The sequence below is a fragment of the Canis lupus genome, chromosome 25 (genome assembly GCF_048164855.1).
Source record: "Canis lupus baileyi chromosome 25, mCanLup2.hap1, whole genome shotgun sequence".
NCBI lineage: Eukaryota > Metazoa > Chordata > Mammalia > Carnivora > Canidae > Canis > Canis lupus.
In genome coordinates this window covers 36662031-36678406 of record NC_132862.1, presented here as the reverse complement: position 1 = coordinate 36678406, position 16376 = coordinate 36662031, and positions in this window count along the sequence as shown.

The following is a 16376-nucleotide window of genomic DNA, read 5'->3' as shown; positions in this document are numbered from 1 at the left end:
CTTGTATACCCTTCCACTATGCCTATAAGAATTTTATTATAACTTGGTATTTCCTGATCCAACCTAATAATAAAAGACACCCTAGGCAGATTGTTTCCTTGCCCTGATTGATGGCTTTCCACTGACAACACCAGGTGAGTCTGAGAGCACCAGCTAAGGAGATTGATTGGGAGCCTAACTAATAATAAGCAGCTGAGGAAATCACTCATCCTTCCAAACCTGAGATTCTCCTCTCCCATGCAGAGACATCCAGGAACCCAGCAGGGGTGAACACACCATTACAAGCACACTGTCTAGGCAGCTTTCTTAATTTATATTGACTGAAGACCCCCTTCTTCCAGCTAGATGCACCAGGTCGAGCAGGTGGGAAAGCTCCTTCTTCCCCCTCATGCAGCACCAGCAGAGACCAGAGGGAGCCCCTGTGGTACCAAATAAGCCAAGACCACAAGAACACTGTAAAGCCTTTGAGAATTGTCATTAGAACCACAGATCACAAAAGTGGGCCAGAATATGCATGCTAAATCTAAAAATGGTGACTGCCTGCTAAAATAAGAATGAAATGTTCCCAGAATCTCTCAACATAATAGCCAAAATGTCTAGGGTACTATAGAAAATCCCCTATGATACCATGAACCTGGGAAACAACTTGATAAAAGCTCCTAGAAAATTAAGAATGAGGAGAGGAAGTACTTCAACTCAATAAAAAATATCTACAGAAGACATACAACTGACCTTATATTTAATGGTGAAAGACTGAATTATCTCTTCCTGTTATTGGGAACAAGGTAATTATGTCCTGTTTCACCACCAACAGTTAACATCATAGTGGAAGTTCTAGGCAGTGCAATGATACAAAAATATAAGTGAACAACAACAAAAAAATAAAACATACAGGATAGGTGGAATTAAGACTGTCTTTATTTGTAAATCATAGGATTGTCTATGTAGACAACCCAAGAAGTATAAAAGCAAAACAAAACCTTCCTAGAACTAATAAGTGATCTCAGCAAGGTTGCAGAATACAAGTTCAATATACAAAAATTAATTACTTTTCTATATACTAACAATTAACATGTGGAAACAAATTAAAAACATGATAGCATCTATAGTCATTCCCAAGAAAATGAAATATTTATGTAAAAAACTAAAACATGCTCAGGATACAAATGCTGAAATTTTACAATGCTGATGAAAGGGGCATCTGGTTGTCTCAATTGGCTAAATGCCTGACTTTTGATTTCAGCTCAGGTCATGATCACAGGGTTGTGAGATTGAGCCATTGGCTCCATGCTCAGCAGGGAATATGCTGGAGATTCTCTCTCCTTTTCCCTCTGCCTCTCTCCCTGCTTATGCATGCATGTATGCATGCACTCTCTTTCGTTAGATAAATAAAATCATTAAAAATAAGTAAGTAAAATGCTGATAAAAAATGAAAGAAAATCTATATAAATGGAAATACTGCTCATTTGAAGACTTCACAGAGTAAAAATATCAGTTCTTTCCAAAGCGATGTATAATTTTTATGTAATTTTTATCAAAATCCCAGCAAAATTTTTATAGAGAGATTATAGATAAACTTATTCCAAAATTCAAATGGAAATCCATTCCTTTCCTAGGAAAACTAAAAACAATCTGACAGTATTTGACTTTAGCAATGTAGTAAGTCTTAGAATCATATAGAATTATTTCTCCTACTTTATTATTCTTTTTAGAGTGCTAGATACATAGATTAATATAACAGAATACAGAGCCCACAAATAGAACCACACAAATATGACTGACTGAATTTTCACAAAGGAATAGAAGGACTTAGTAAATAATGCTGGAGCACTTGGATTGCCACTGGCAAAAGTAAAGAAAAAAAGAAAAAGAAAAAACAAACAAACAAACAAAAAACAAACCTTGACCTAACAAACATTAACACAAGAGGGACAATAGGCTTAATTAAATTTATAACACAAAATGAGAAAAAATTTGGTAAAAAAACATGGAAAAGTTTTGGATATACAGCCACACAGTGAATCTTAGATTTGACACCAAAAGCATGATTCCTAAAAGGAAAACTTGGTAAACTGGATCTCACTGAAACTAAAAACCTTTATTCTGTAAAATATACCCTTTTAAGGAAATAAGAAGACAGACTAGCCCTGGGAGAAAATTGTGCACCCCAGGTGCCTAACAAAGGACTAATATCTAGAATATATTGAAAAAAAATGTTAAAAATCAACAGTAAAAAACATCCAACTAGAAAATGGTCGTGATGACTTTTTAAAAAAGGATTATTATTTTTTTTAGAGAAGTTTTGGGAGGATGACACAGATGGCACAGAGATGTTCCATATACAGCCTAACCCTTCACATGCATAGCCTCATTATCAACCGCCTTCATCAGAATGAAGTGAAACACCAAAGATGAACCCACATTGATACATTATAATCACCCAAAGTCCATAGTTTACCTTAGGGTCCATTCTTGGTGTTATGTATTCTATGAATTTGGACAAAAGTATAATGACATAAATCCATAACTATAATGTCAAATGATACTTTCACTGGCCTGCAAATCCTCTTTGCTCTGCTATTTATCTCCTATCCCCTCACTGCCATAACTACTGATTTTTTATTGACTCCATAGTCTTGCCTTTTCCATAAAGTCATATGGTTGGAATCATAAACTTTTTCAAATTGATTTCTTTCACTTAGTAATATGCATTTAAATTTCCTCTGTGTATTTTCATGGATTCATAGCTTATTTTTTTTAGCTCTGAATAATATTGTATTGTCTGAATGTCCCAGTTTATCTACTCAGCCACTGAAGGACATCTTGATTGCTTCAAAATTTTGGCAATTATGAATAAGGCTGCTAAAAACATCCTTGTGCAGGTTCTCATGTGGACATAAGATTACAACTTCTTTGAGTCAATACCAAGAAGTGTGACCGCTGAATCATATGGTCCAAATATGTTTAGTTTTGTAAGAAGCCACTAAACTATTTCCAAAGTGACAGTATCATTTTGCATTCCTACTAGTAATGTATGAGAGTTCCTGTTACTCCATATTTTTGCAAACACATTTGGTGTTGTCAGTGCTCCAGATTCTGGTCATTCTAATAGATGTGTAGTGATACTTCATTGGTGCTCTAATTTGCATTTCCCTGGTGATATATGATGTGGAAAATCCTTTCATATGCTTATTTTCCATCTATGTTGCTCCTCTTCTAATTCTCTTGTTGACTTTTGCAGAGTGAAAGTTTTTAATTTTAATAAAGTCCATCTTATCCATTTTTTCTTTCATGAATTGTGTCTTTAATGTTGTATTTAAAAAGATATCACTATATTTAAGGTCATCTAGGTTTTCTCCCGTTTGTCTTCTATGAATTTTATGGTTTGCACTTTACCATTAGGTCAATGATGCATTTTGAGTCAATTTTGGGGGAGGGTGTTAGTTATGTGTCTAGGTTATTTTTTTCATCCCTTCACTTTAAATCTCCATGTGTCTCTAGATCTGAAATGAGTCTCTTATAGGCAGCATATAGATGTGTCTTCTTTTTGTATCTATTCAGTCACATATGTCTTTTAAAAAAGATTTTATTTACTTATTCACGAGACACACACACACACGCTGAAAGAGAGAGAGAGAGAGAGAGAGAGAGAGAGAGAGGCAGAGGGATAAGCACACTCCATGCAGGGAGCCTATTGTGGGACTCGATCCTGATTCTCCAGGATCATGCCCTGGGCTGAAGGCAGCGCTAAACCACTGAGCCACCCAGGGATCCCCAACACCTATGTCTTTTGATAGGAGTGTCATTTTTTTATATAAGGAATAATTATTGGCAATTATGTACTTATTGCCATTGTGTTACTTGTTTTATGGTTTTTGTAGTTCTCTGTTCCTTTCTTCTCTTGCTTTTCTTCCCTTTTGGTTTGATGGTTTTCTTTAGTGATATGCTTGGATTCCTTTCTTATTATTTTTTGCTTATTGATTATAGGTTTTTGATTTGTGACTATTATTAGGTTCATATATAATATCCTATATATAGCAGTCTATTTTAGTTTGATTGTCACTTCAGTTTGAACTCATTCTAAAAGCACTAAATTCCCCACCCCTGCATTTTATGTATTTTGTCATATCTACATCTTTTTAATTTTTTTGAATCATTTGACTGATTTTTATATGATATAATTGATTTTGCCGTTATTGTGGTTTATCTCTATACCTTTCTTTCTTGATTGAAGCCTTTCCTTTCCATTCAAAGAATCCCCTTTAACATTTCTTATAAAGCTGGAGATGAAGTCCTTTAACTTTTGTTTGTCTGGGACACTCTTTATCTCTCTTTCAACTCTGAATGATATACTTGCTGGACAGAGTATTCTTAGCTCCAGGTTGTTTCCTTTGAACACTTTGAATATACCATGCCACTCCCTTCTGGCTTCATGAAAAGCTTCTGCTAAAAATCAGCTAATAGCCTCATGAGATTTCCCTTATATGTAACTGTTTTTTTTTTTCTCACCCACTGCTTTTAAAATTATCTCTATTGCTACTTTTTGCCATTGTAATTATTGTAAGCCTTGGTATGGACCTCCTTGGGTTGATTTTGCTGGGGCTTTCTATACCTCCTGGATCTGGATTTCTGTTTCCGTCCCTAGATTAGGGAAGTTTTCAGCTATTTTTCTTCAATTAAATTTTCTGCTTTCTTTTCTTTTTTCTCTTCTCCTTCTGGATCTCTATAATGCAAATGCTATTATGCTTGATTTCATTTCTGAGTTCCTTTAGCCTATTCATATTTTCTATTATTCTTTTTTCTTTTTCTTGTTCAGCTTGATAGTTTTCTATTATTTTATCTTCCAGATCTCTGATCTGTTCTTCCGTTCTCTCTAGTCTACTATTTTTTTTTTATTCTAATGTATTTTTAATTTCAGTTACTGAGTCCTTCATCTCTGATTGGTTCTTTTTGAAATTTTCTGTCTCTTTGTTGAAGATTTCACTGGACCCTCCACTCTTTTCTCAAGTCTAGTGAGTATCTTTATGACCATTCCTCTGAATTCTTTGTCTGGCATTTTGCTTATATTTGTTTAGCTTTTTGTGCTTGATTATGCCCTGTTCTTTCATTTGGGGCACATTCTCCTGCATCTTCATTTTGTCTAACTCTCAGTGTCTGTTTCTATGTGGTTGGGAAAGTTAGCTACATCTTCTGCTCTTAAAAGTAACGGCCTTATGAAGAAGAGGTCTGGTAATGCCCTGTAGTGCAAAGTCCCCTGTGCACCAGAGTTTGGTGCTTCAGGGGTGTCTCCTGTGTTGTGTGTGCTCTGTTGTTGTGATTGAGATGTGTTTGCCTTCAGTCCAGTTGTCTGCAATGCTCTCTTTGCCTGTTATGGGCAAGGTTTGGTCCCTGTGCTGTTAAGGAGCCAGTCTTAGGCCACCTTGGGCTTGAGTTGGGTCAGACCAGATGCCTGCCCTCAAACCATTGCTGGGGCTACAGTCATACTTGTGTCTGTGGTTATCTTACCATCTTTCTCGTCAGGGCAAGTCACTTTGCAGTGGTGCTGGCCATTCTTGGAGATGGTTGCAGGATGAGATCTGTAGCCACTTTAGAGGGACTCTGCTGAATGGGAATGATTGGGTGGTGCAGTGTGCAGGAGAATGCAGGGTCAGGATGCACTTTAGCAAAGCTAGCTGATTCCCATAGGTATCTACGTATCTAGGGTAGTGGGAAGAGGAGAAAAATGGCACCAGCCAGCTCCTTTGTTCTTGGAGAAGTCTCCCATAGATATCTGCCTTTCCTGTATTTGCTCTGAGACCAAGAAATATGTTCCCGCATACTCTATATGTATGCTGCTTTTATGCTTTTATGCTATACTCAGGCAAGATTGTTGTAATACTGTTTAAAGGTTGAGACTCAGTTTCTCATCACCCTTAGGCTCTCTCAGAGCCAAGCCTGCTGATTTTTAAAGTTTTTGATGGCAAGCCTTGCTGATGGAAACATGTGGTGTTGGAATGATTCTGTATCTTGAGTGTGTCAGTGTCAGTCATGATCTTCGTTGTGGTGTCAGACTGTAGTTTTTATTTAATTAATTTTTTTGATGCACTCTTCTCAATTCAATTTTATTTTAGGGTTGGAACAACATATACCTTTTCTATATATGTGAATGTATATATGTAAACACACATGATGTTGGTGAATTAATGTTTGTGATATTTTTACTAAGCAAAGATGTGTAAACCAAACCCACTGTAGTTTTAAAAATATTACCCACCCAGGAGGAAAGTGACTAAAAGGGACATGGTTCTTTCTGTAATATTTCTCATAACTGCATATGACTCTAATAATCTGAAAATTAAAAAAAAATTTAAGTAAAAAAATGATAGCTATACTGGATGAAGTCACAACTAATTCACCTCTTTCATATACACAGAGTCAGGACTCACTTAATTTGCAGGGTTAAGTGCAAAATAAAAATGTGGAGTATCTTGTTTAAGTATTAGTAATAATTTGAAGATGTCCATGGTGGCATATTAAACCAAGTGGGAAGCCCTTTAGAGCACGGAGATCTGCTGCTGGACAGACAGCATTTCATGTAGTTGGTCTTGCACAGTCATTTTTAGGCCCAGTCGTCATTCATCATTGATTGCTCATGCTCAGTGTTTTTGCTTCTGGAAGAGGGTACTTTCTTTGCTGAACTATTTAACAATAGTTGCTTTGCTCAGCAGGCTTCCCTCATTTCTCTCAGATCTCTTGCATGATGCACTAGGATGAAACACACCATTTCTCCTACCCTTAAAGGAACATTGATATTCAGAATATTTAAACCCAGGAACACGACTATCAGAACAAGTTCTAGCCAGTGTTCTGCACTTGGGGAAATGGCTTTATTTGAAACTAGAAGAAAAAAAGTTGTAGATATTCTCCAGACCAAAGCTTCATCACGATTTTTGATACCAAAGTTCATAATGTTTCCTTAAGCAGGTATAAATTATTAGTACTTGAATTCTAAGTATTTAATAGCTGAAGCTTATTGGACACTTTTACTTAAATCATAGATTTCATTTTTCAGAACAAGTCTGTCACCATCTAGATCTTTAGGGTAAGAGAACTTAGTTAATATGCTATAATAATTTGTGTAATAAGAAATTACCACAAATTATGGTTTAAAAAAATAAATTATCTTATAGTTCTGAAAATCAGAGATTCAAAATGGATCTTATTGAACAAAAATCAGTATTGGTGGAGCTGTATTCCTTTTGGAGCTTTGGGGGCAGGGGGGTCTGTTTCCTTGCTTTTTACAGCTTTTAGACACCACCTGCCTTACTTGGGTTGCAGCCTCTTGCTTCGTCTTCAAAGCCAACAGCACAGCTCCTTCAAAACTTTCTCTAGTTAACATTGTTGCTTTCCTTGAAAGAAAGAAGAGAGAGTGTGTGTGTGCATGCACACAAGGTCAGGGGAAGAGCAGAGGGGACGGGAGAGACAAGCTAAGCAGACTTCATTCTCAGTATAAAGCCTGAGATCATGACCCAAGCTCAAATCAAGAGTCAGATGCTTAATTAACCAACTGAGCCATCCAGGCACCAAGGCACCATCCAGACCTTTCAAAAGGTCTTATTTAAAGACCTTTTGAAAATGTTTCCCATGTAAGGTAATATATCCACAAGATTGGAGATTAGAGGTGCCAAAATTGTGCCTACCATGTATACAGAAAGTCAAACAACTACCAGGTTATAAGAGTTGTGTTAGGGGTGGGATTATTTTGCTCCAAAGTCTGTGTTCTTTCACAAAATGTACACAGCTTTTTATATTTCTCTCACATTGAATACATCTATCACCCATTCTGTTGTCAAAACCAGAAAGGCCAAGAAAAATGGGGCAGCGGTCAAGTGAGACTAAATAATTTTCATGAGGTTTTGCTGTTTCCTATTTTTTTTATCAGCAATCTGTTCCAATGATACAAAATCTGATAAAATTACTTCTACATTAGTCACTTGAAATAGTTCCTTCTATTGAGTCGTAATGAGGTCCCTGAAGGAACTTTTTTTCTTTTTTTAAAAGCCAGACTATTGGTCATTCATTTCTGTCTCTTAAATATGTGCCTAATTTTTTAAAAATCTTGTTTTGGAAAGGAAAAAAAAAGTCCTTTTCCTAAGTGAAATTAAAATACATCTCTGTGTCCTATGTCATTGTGTAAAAACTTGTCACTGTATCTTAAATATGGTGTCAGCTAGGGGAGTCAGGGCAAGATGGTGGAAGAGTGGGGGTCCTCAACTTCTCTGGTCCCACAAACTTACCTAGATAACCTTCAAAACATCCTGAACACCTGTGAATTCAACCTGAGATGTAAAGAGAGAACAGCTGGAATGCTACAGAGAGGAAAGTTTTTGCTTCTAAGAAGGTAGGAAGGAGAAAAAAATTAAAAAAATCAAGTCAGGGAGGGGAATCATGACGAACTGGGCAAAAGCAGAACCATAAAAGCCTCCAAGGCACAAAAGCCCAGCTCTGGACAAGTGGAAACTTTAAAAATCCACACCTGAGTTTTCCCTGATGGAAAGGTTAGTACCTTCTAACATGTGACCAAAATACACCCATGTGGAACACTGTGTTGGTTCATTTTGTGAGATTATATTCTCTCTTCCTTCCCATTCTGCCTTGCTCTTTTATCTTGGTTCTGTTGTTGTGGTTGATGTTGGGTCTTTATATAAGTATGGCTGGCTTATATAAATTTGAGATGGAACATATTCTAACATGCAGAACAAAGTACACTCAGAGCCAGGAGGAGCACCCTCTAGATCCCTTCAGGGAGACTATAATCCCTCTCCACCACCACTTCCTCACCATCACCATCCTCCCCCTGCTTTTTTTATTTTTCTTTTTGTTTTCTTCTTTGTTTATGTTTTTTTTTTTTAATTTTTTACTATCTTGTTTTAAAATTTGTTTTTCACTTTAGTGGTCCTTTTGTTTTATTTTGTTCTGTTCTTTTTTTTTTATTTTCTAGTCTCTGACATCTTTGGAATCATCTAGGGTATATTTTACTTAGGTTGTGGTTGATATTTTTACCTCAGCTCACTCATACAGCCACTCTACACTGGAAAAATATGACTAAAAGGAATAATTCATTATGAAAGAAAGAACCAGAAGCAGTAATCTCTGCCACAGAGTTATAAACATGGATTTAAATATATGTCAGAAATTCAATTCAGAAGTACAATTATGAAGGTGCTGGTGGCTCTGGGAAAAAGCATAAAGGACTCTAGAGTCTTCATTACTGCAGAATTGAGATCTAATCAGGCTGAAATAAAAAATACTTTAACTGAGATGCAATCCAAACTGGATGCTCTAACTGCTAGAGTTAATTAGGTGGAAGAAAGAGTGATGACATAGAAGACAAGTTGATGGTAAGGAAAGAAGCTGAGGGAAAAGGAGAAAAACAAGAGCCCATGAGGAAAAGCTTGGGGAAATAAATTATAGCTTGAGAAGGAAGAATATACATCTAATTGGGATTCCAGAAGAAGCTAGGAGAAAGAAGATCACAAAGTATATTTGAACAAATCATAGCTGAGAACGTCCCTAATCAGGGGAAGGAAACAGGCATTCGGATCCAAAAGATAGAGAAGACCCTCCAAAATCAATAAAAACTGTTCAACACCTCGACATTTAATAGTGAAACTTTCAAATTTCAAAGATAAAGAGAAACATTCTTGAAGCAGCTCAAGAGAAGAGATTCTTAACTTCTATGGGGAGAAGTATCAGATTAACAGCAGACCTCTCCACAGAGACCTGGGAGGTTGGAAAGGGCAGGCAGGATATATTCAGCGTCCTAAATGAGAAGAACATGAAGCTAAGAATACTCTATCCAGCAAGGCTTTCATTCAGAATAGAAGGAGAGATAAAGAGCTTCCAAGACAGGCAGAAACTGAAAGGATATGTGACCACCAAACCAGCTCTGCAAGAAGTATTAAGGTGGACCCTATAAAAGAAAGAGGAAGCCAAAGAAACAATCCTCAAAAACTGAGACAGTACATGTCATACGATGACACTAAATTCATATCTTTCAATAGTTACTCTGAATGTGAATGAGCTAAATGATCCCATCAAAATACACAGGGTATCAGACTGGAAAAAAAACAAGACCCATCTATTTGCTGTCTACAAGAGACTCATTTTAGACCTAAGGACACTTCCAACCTGAAAATGAAGGCGTGGAGAACCATTTACCATTCAAAGGGTTCAAAAGAAAGCTGAGTGTAGCAATCCTCATATCAGATACATCAGATTTATCCCAAAGACTATAGTAAGAGATGAAGAGGAACACTATATCATACTTAGAGGGTCTATGCCGCTAATGTGGGATCTGCCAAGTATATCAATTATTAACCAAAGTGAAGAGATACTTAGATAATAATACACTAACACTAGGAGACTTGAACACAGCACTCTCAGCCAATGACACCTCTTCTAAACAGAACAGCACCAAAGAAACAAGGGCCTTGAATGATACACTGGACCAAATAGATTTCACAGATGTATACAGAACATTCCATCTGAATGCAACAGAATACACATTCTTCCCAAGTCCACATGGAATTTTCTCCAGAATACACCACATACTGGGTCACAAATCAGTCTCAGAAGACAGGATTGTCGCTGCATATTTTCAGACCACAATGCTTTGAAACTAGAACTGAATCACAAGAAGAAATTTGGAGGAAAATCAAACACATGAAGGTTAAAGAACATTCTACTAAAAGATGAATGGGTCAACCAAGTAATTAGAGAAGAATTAAAAAGATTCATGGAAAGTAATTAAAGTGAAAATACAACTGTTCAAAATCTTTGAGATACAGCAGGAGCAGTCCTAAGAGGGAAATAGATCTTAATACAAGCCTCCCTCAAAAAACTGAATAAACTCAAATACACAAGCTAACCTCACACATAAAGGAATTGGAGAAACATAGCAAAGAAAGTCTACACCAAGCAGAAAAAGAGAGACAATGAAGATTAGAGCAGAACTCCATGACATAGAGACCAGAAGAACTGTAGAACATATCAACAAAATATTCCATGCTCATGGATTGGAAGAATTAATATGTGAAAATGTCAATGTTACCCAGGGCAATTTACACATTTAATGCAATCCCTATCAAAATACCATGGACTTTCTTCAGAGAGTTGGAAAAAATTATTTTAAGATTTGTGTGGAATCAGAAAAGATGCCAAATAGCCAGGGGAATTTTAAAAAAGAAAACCATAGCTGGGGGCATCACAATGCTATATTTCAGGTTGTACTACAAAGCTGTGATCATCAAGACAGTGTGGTACTGGCACAAAAACAGACACATAGATCAATGGAACAGAATAGAGAATCCAGAAGCAGACCCTCAACTTTATGGTCAACTAATATTCGATGAAGGAGGAAAGACTATCCACTGGAAGAAAGACAGTCTCTTCAATAAATGGTGTTGGGAAAATTGGACATCCATATGCAGAAGAATGAAACTGGACCATTCTCTTACACCATACACAAAGATAAACTCAAAATGGATAAAGATCTAAATGTGAGACAAGATTCCATCAAAATCCTAGAGGAGAACACAGGCAACACCCTTTTTGAACTCGGCCACAGTAACTTCTTGCAAGATACATCCACGAAGGCAAAAGAAACAAAAGCAAAAATGAACTATTGGGACTTCATCAAGATAAGAAGCTTTTGCACAGCAAAGGATACAGTCAACAAAACTCAAAGACAACCTACAGAATGGGAGAAGATATTTGCAAATGACCTATCAGATAAAGGGCTAAGTATCCAAGATCTATAAAGAACTTATTAAACTCAACAGCAAAGACACAAACAATCCAATCATGAAATGGGCAAAAGACCTGAACAGAAATCTCACAGAGGAAGACATAGACATGGCCAACACGCACATGAGAAAATGCTCCACAACACTTGGCATCAGGGAAATACAAATCAAAACCACAATGAGATACCACCTCACACCAGTGAGAATGGGGAAAATTAACAAGGCAGGAAACCACAAATGTTGGAGAGGATGTGGAGAAAGGGGAACCCTCTTGCACTGTTGGTGGGAATGTGAACTGGTGCAGCCACTCTGGAAAACTGTGTGGAGGTTCCTCAAAGAGTTAAAAATAGACCTGCCCTACGACCCAGCAATTGCACTGCTGGGTATTTACCCCAAAGATACAGATGCAGTGAAACGCCGGGACACCTGCACCCCGATGTTTCTAGCAGCAATGTCCACAATAGCCAAACTGTGGAAGGAGCCTCGGTGTCCATCGAAAGATGAATGGATAAAGAAGATGTGGTCTATGTATACAATGGAATATTACTCAGCCATTAGAAATGACAAATACCCACCATTTGCTTCAATGTGGATGGAACTGGAGGGTATTATACTGAGTGAAATAAGTCAATCGGAAAAGGACAAACATTATATGGTCTCATTCATTTGAGGAATATAAAAAATAGTGAAAGGGAATAAAGGGGAAAGGAAAAAAAATAAGTGGGAAATATCAGAAAAGGAGACAGAACATAAAGACTCCTAACTCTGGGAAACGAACTAGGACTAGGGGTGGTGGAAGGGGAGGTGGCCAGGGGGTGGGGGTAAATGGGTGACGGGCATTGAGGTGAGCACTTGACGGGATGAGCACTGGGTGTTATTCTATATGTTGACAAATTGAACACCAATAAAAAATAAATTTATTTTTTTAAAAAAGAGAACAGATCAACAAAACCAGGAGTTGGACGTGACAGGTATGTCCACTCTCACCACTGCTCATAGATAAACCATGAGCCAGCCTTATTAAAAAGAAAAAAGACTCAAATTAATAAAGTCATGAATGAAAGAGGAGAGATCACAACCAAATGGAGGAAATACAAAAGATTTTAAAAACGTATTATAAGCAACTATATGCCAACAAATTAGGCAATCTAGAAGAAATGGATGCATTTCTGGAAACCCACAAATTACCAAAACTGGAACCAGAAGAAATAGAAAACCTGAACAGGCCAATAATTAGCGAGGAAATTGAAGCAGTCATCAAAAACCTCCCAAGACACAAAAGTCCAGGACCAGATGGCTTCCCAGGGGAATTCTGTCAAACATTTAAAGAAGAAATAATACCTATTCTACTAACACTGTTTTGAAGGATAGAAAGGGAGGGAATACTTTCAAACTTGTTTTATGAGGCCAGCATTACCTTGATCCCAAACAGGACAAAGATGCTACCAAAAAGGAGAATTATAGACCAATATCCCTGATAAACACGGATTCAAAAATTCTCAACAAGATACTAGTCAATAGGATCCAACAATACATTAAGAGGATTATTCACCATGACCAAGTGGGTTTTTTTCCCAGTATGCAAGGGTGGTTCAACACTTGTAAAACAATCAATGTGATTGATCACATCAATGAGAGAAAAGACAAGAACCATGTGATCCTCTCAATAGATGCAGAGAAAGCATTTGACAAAAGACAGCAACCATTCCTGATTAAAACTCTTCAAAATACAGGGCTAGAGGGAGCATTCCTCAATATCTTAAAAGGTATCTATGAAACGCCCACAGTGAATCTCATTCTCAATGGGGAATAGCTGGGAGCCTTTCCCTTAAGAACAGGAACACGACTCTGGGAAATGAACTAGGAGTGGTGGAAGGGGAGGTGGCCGGGGGTGGGGGTGACTGGGTGGGTGATGGGCACTGAGGTGGGCACTTGACGGGATGAGCACTGGGTGTTATTCTATATGTTGGCAAATTGAACACAAATAAAAATAAATTTACAAAAAAAAAAAAGATCAGGAACATGACAGGTATGTCCACTCTCACCACTGCTATTTAACATAGTACTAGAAGTTCTTGCCTCAGCAATCAGTAAACAAAAATAAATAAAAGACATTAAAATTGGCAAAGAAGTCAAACTCCCCCTCTTCGCAGAGGACATGATACTGTACATAGAAAACCCAAAGACTCCACCCCAAGATTGCTAGAACTCATACAGCAATTCGGCAGTGTGGCAGGATACAAAATCAATGCCCAGAAATCAGTGGTATTTCTAGACACTAACAATGAGACTGAAGAAAAAGAAATTAAGGAGTCAATCCCATTTACAATTGCACCCAAAACTCTAAGATACCTAGGAATAAACCTAACCAAAGAGGTAAAGGATCTATATCCTAAGCTCTACAGAACACTTATGAAAGAAATCAAGGAAGATGTAAAGAGATGGAAAAGCATTCCATGCTCATGGATTAGAAGAATAAATATTGTTAAAACGTCTATGCTACCCAGGGCAATTTACACATTTAATGCAATCCCTATCAAAATGCCATGGAAAGAAAATCAACACGGAGGGCATCACAATGCCAGATTTCAAGCTGTATTACAAAGCTATGATCATCAAGACAGTGTGGTACTGGCACAAAAACAGACACATGGGTCAATGGAACAGATTACAGAACCCAGAAATGGGTCCTCAACTGTATGGTCAACTCATCTTCAACAAAGCAGGAAAGACTATCCACTGGAAAAAGGACAGTCTCTTCAATAAATGGTGTTGGGAAAATTGGACAGCCACGTGAAGAAGAATGAAACTAGACCATTCTCTTATGCTATAAACAAAGATAAAAAAAAAAAAACAAAGAGAAACTGAAAATGGTTGAAAGATCTAAATGTGAGACAAGAATCCATCAAAATCCTAGAGGAGAACACAGGCAACACCTTTTTTGAACTTGGCCACAGCAATTTCTTGCAAGATACATCTATGAAGGCAAGGGGGAAAAATGAACTATTGGACTTAATCCAGATAAAAAAGCTTCTGCACAGCAGAAGAAACAGTTAACAAAACTAAAAGACAACCTACAGAATGGGAGAAGATATTTGCAAATGATGTATCAGATAAAGGGCCTGTATCCAAGATCTATAAAGAACTTATTAAACTCAACACCCGAGAAACAAACAATCCAATCATGAAATGGGCAAAAGACATGAACAGAAATCTCACAGAGGAAGACATAGACATGGTCAACACGCACATGAGAAAATGCTCCGCATCACTGGCCATCAGGGAAATACAAATGAAAACCACAATGAGATACCACTTCACACCAGTGAGAATGGGGAAAATTAACAAGATGGGAAACAACAAATGTTGGAGAGGATGTGGAGAAAGAGGAACCCTCCTGCACTGTTGTTGGGAATGCAAATCAATACAGCCACTGGAAAACAGTGTGGAGGTTTCTCAAGAAGTTACAAATAGAGCTACCCTATGATCCAGCAATTGCACTACTGGGGATTTACCCCAAAGACACTGATGTATTGAAATGCCAGGACATCTGCACCCCAATGTGCATTGCAGCAATGTTCCCAGTATCCAAACTGTGAAAGGAGCCATGATGTCCTTTGACAGATGAATGGATGAAGAAGACGTGGTCTATATACAATGGAATATTACTCAGGCATCAGAAAAGACAAATACCCACCATTTGCTTTGATGTGTTTGGAACTGGAGGGTATATATGGTGAGTGAAATAAGTCAGTCAGAAAAGCACAGTGATCATATGGTTTCACTCATACATGGAATATAAGAAATAGTAAAAGGGGTTATAAGGGAAAGGAGGGGAACTTATTGGGAAAAATTAGAGAGGGAGACAAACCATGAGAGACTCTTCCTAACTCTGGGAAACAAAGGGCAATGGAAGGGGATGTGGGTGGGGGCATGGGGTAACTGGGTACAGGCACTAAGGAAGACACTTGATGAAATGAGCACTGGGTGTTATACTGTATGTTGGCAAATTGAATTTAAATTAAAAAATGTTTAAAAAAAACACTTAAAATATGGTGTGAGCTCTTAGACATAGTGCTTCACAAGGAAGTGGACAGGATCTTAGTTTTTAGAAGTCATGAAATTCATAGTTTAACATAGATCCCTTGTGTTAATTAGAAAGTTATTTTCTCACATTTCACCCTTCACAGTTTGTGTTCCAGGCATCTTAAATATCAGGAGTCTCCCAACTATCCTCATGTTCTCTTCTCTGAAGGCATAGATGAACACAGTTCTTTTCAACTGGATCACTCTGCCATTTCAGCCTCACAGTTTCATTCATCATCATGACTAACATAACTAATTTTTCTGTTTCTTTTTTTTACAATAAGGAGCTGTTTCAGAAATAGGTTTTCTGAGTGTATGATTGACTCACCAATGTCACAGGAGTCAACATTTGACCTTTACTGACTACTGACTAGTAGTAGTAAAACTGCTACTTTAAAGTAGTTCCTAAGTTAGAACCTTTAATCATGGAGTCTGTCAGTAACTGTGAATTTAGACATATTATTTATTCCTTACTCAAGGACTAAATAAAATAAAAGTAAAAAT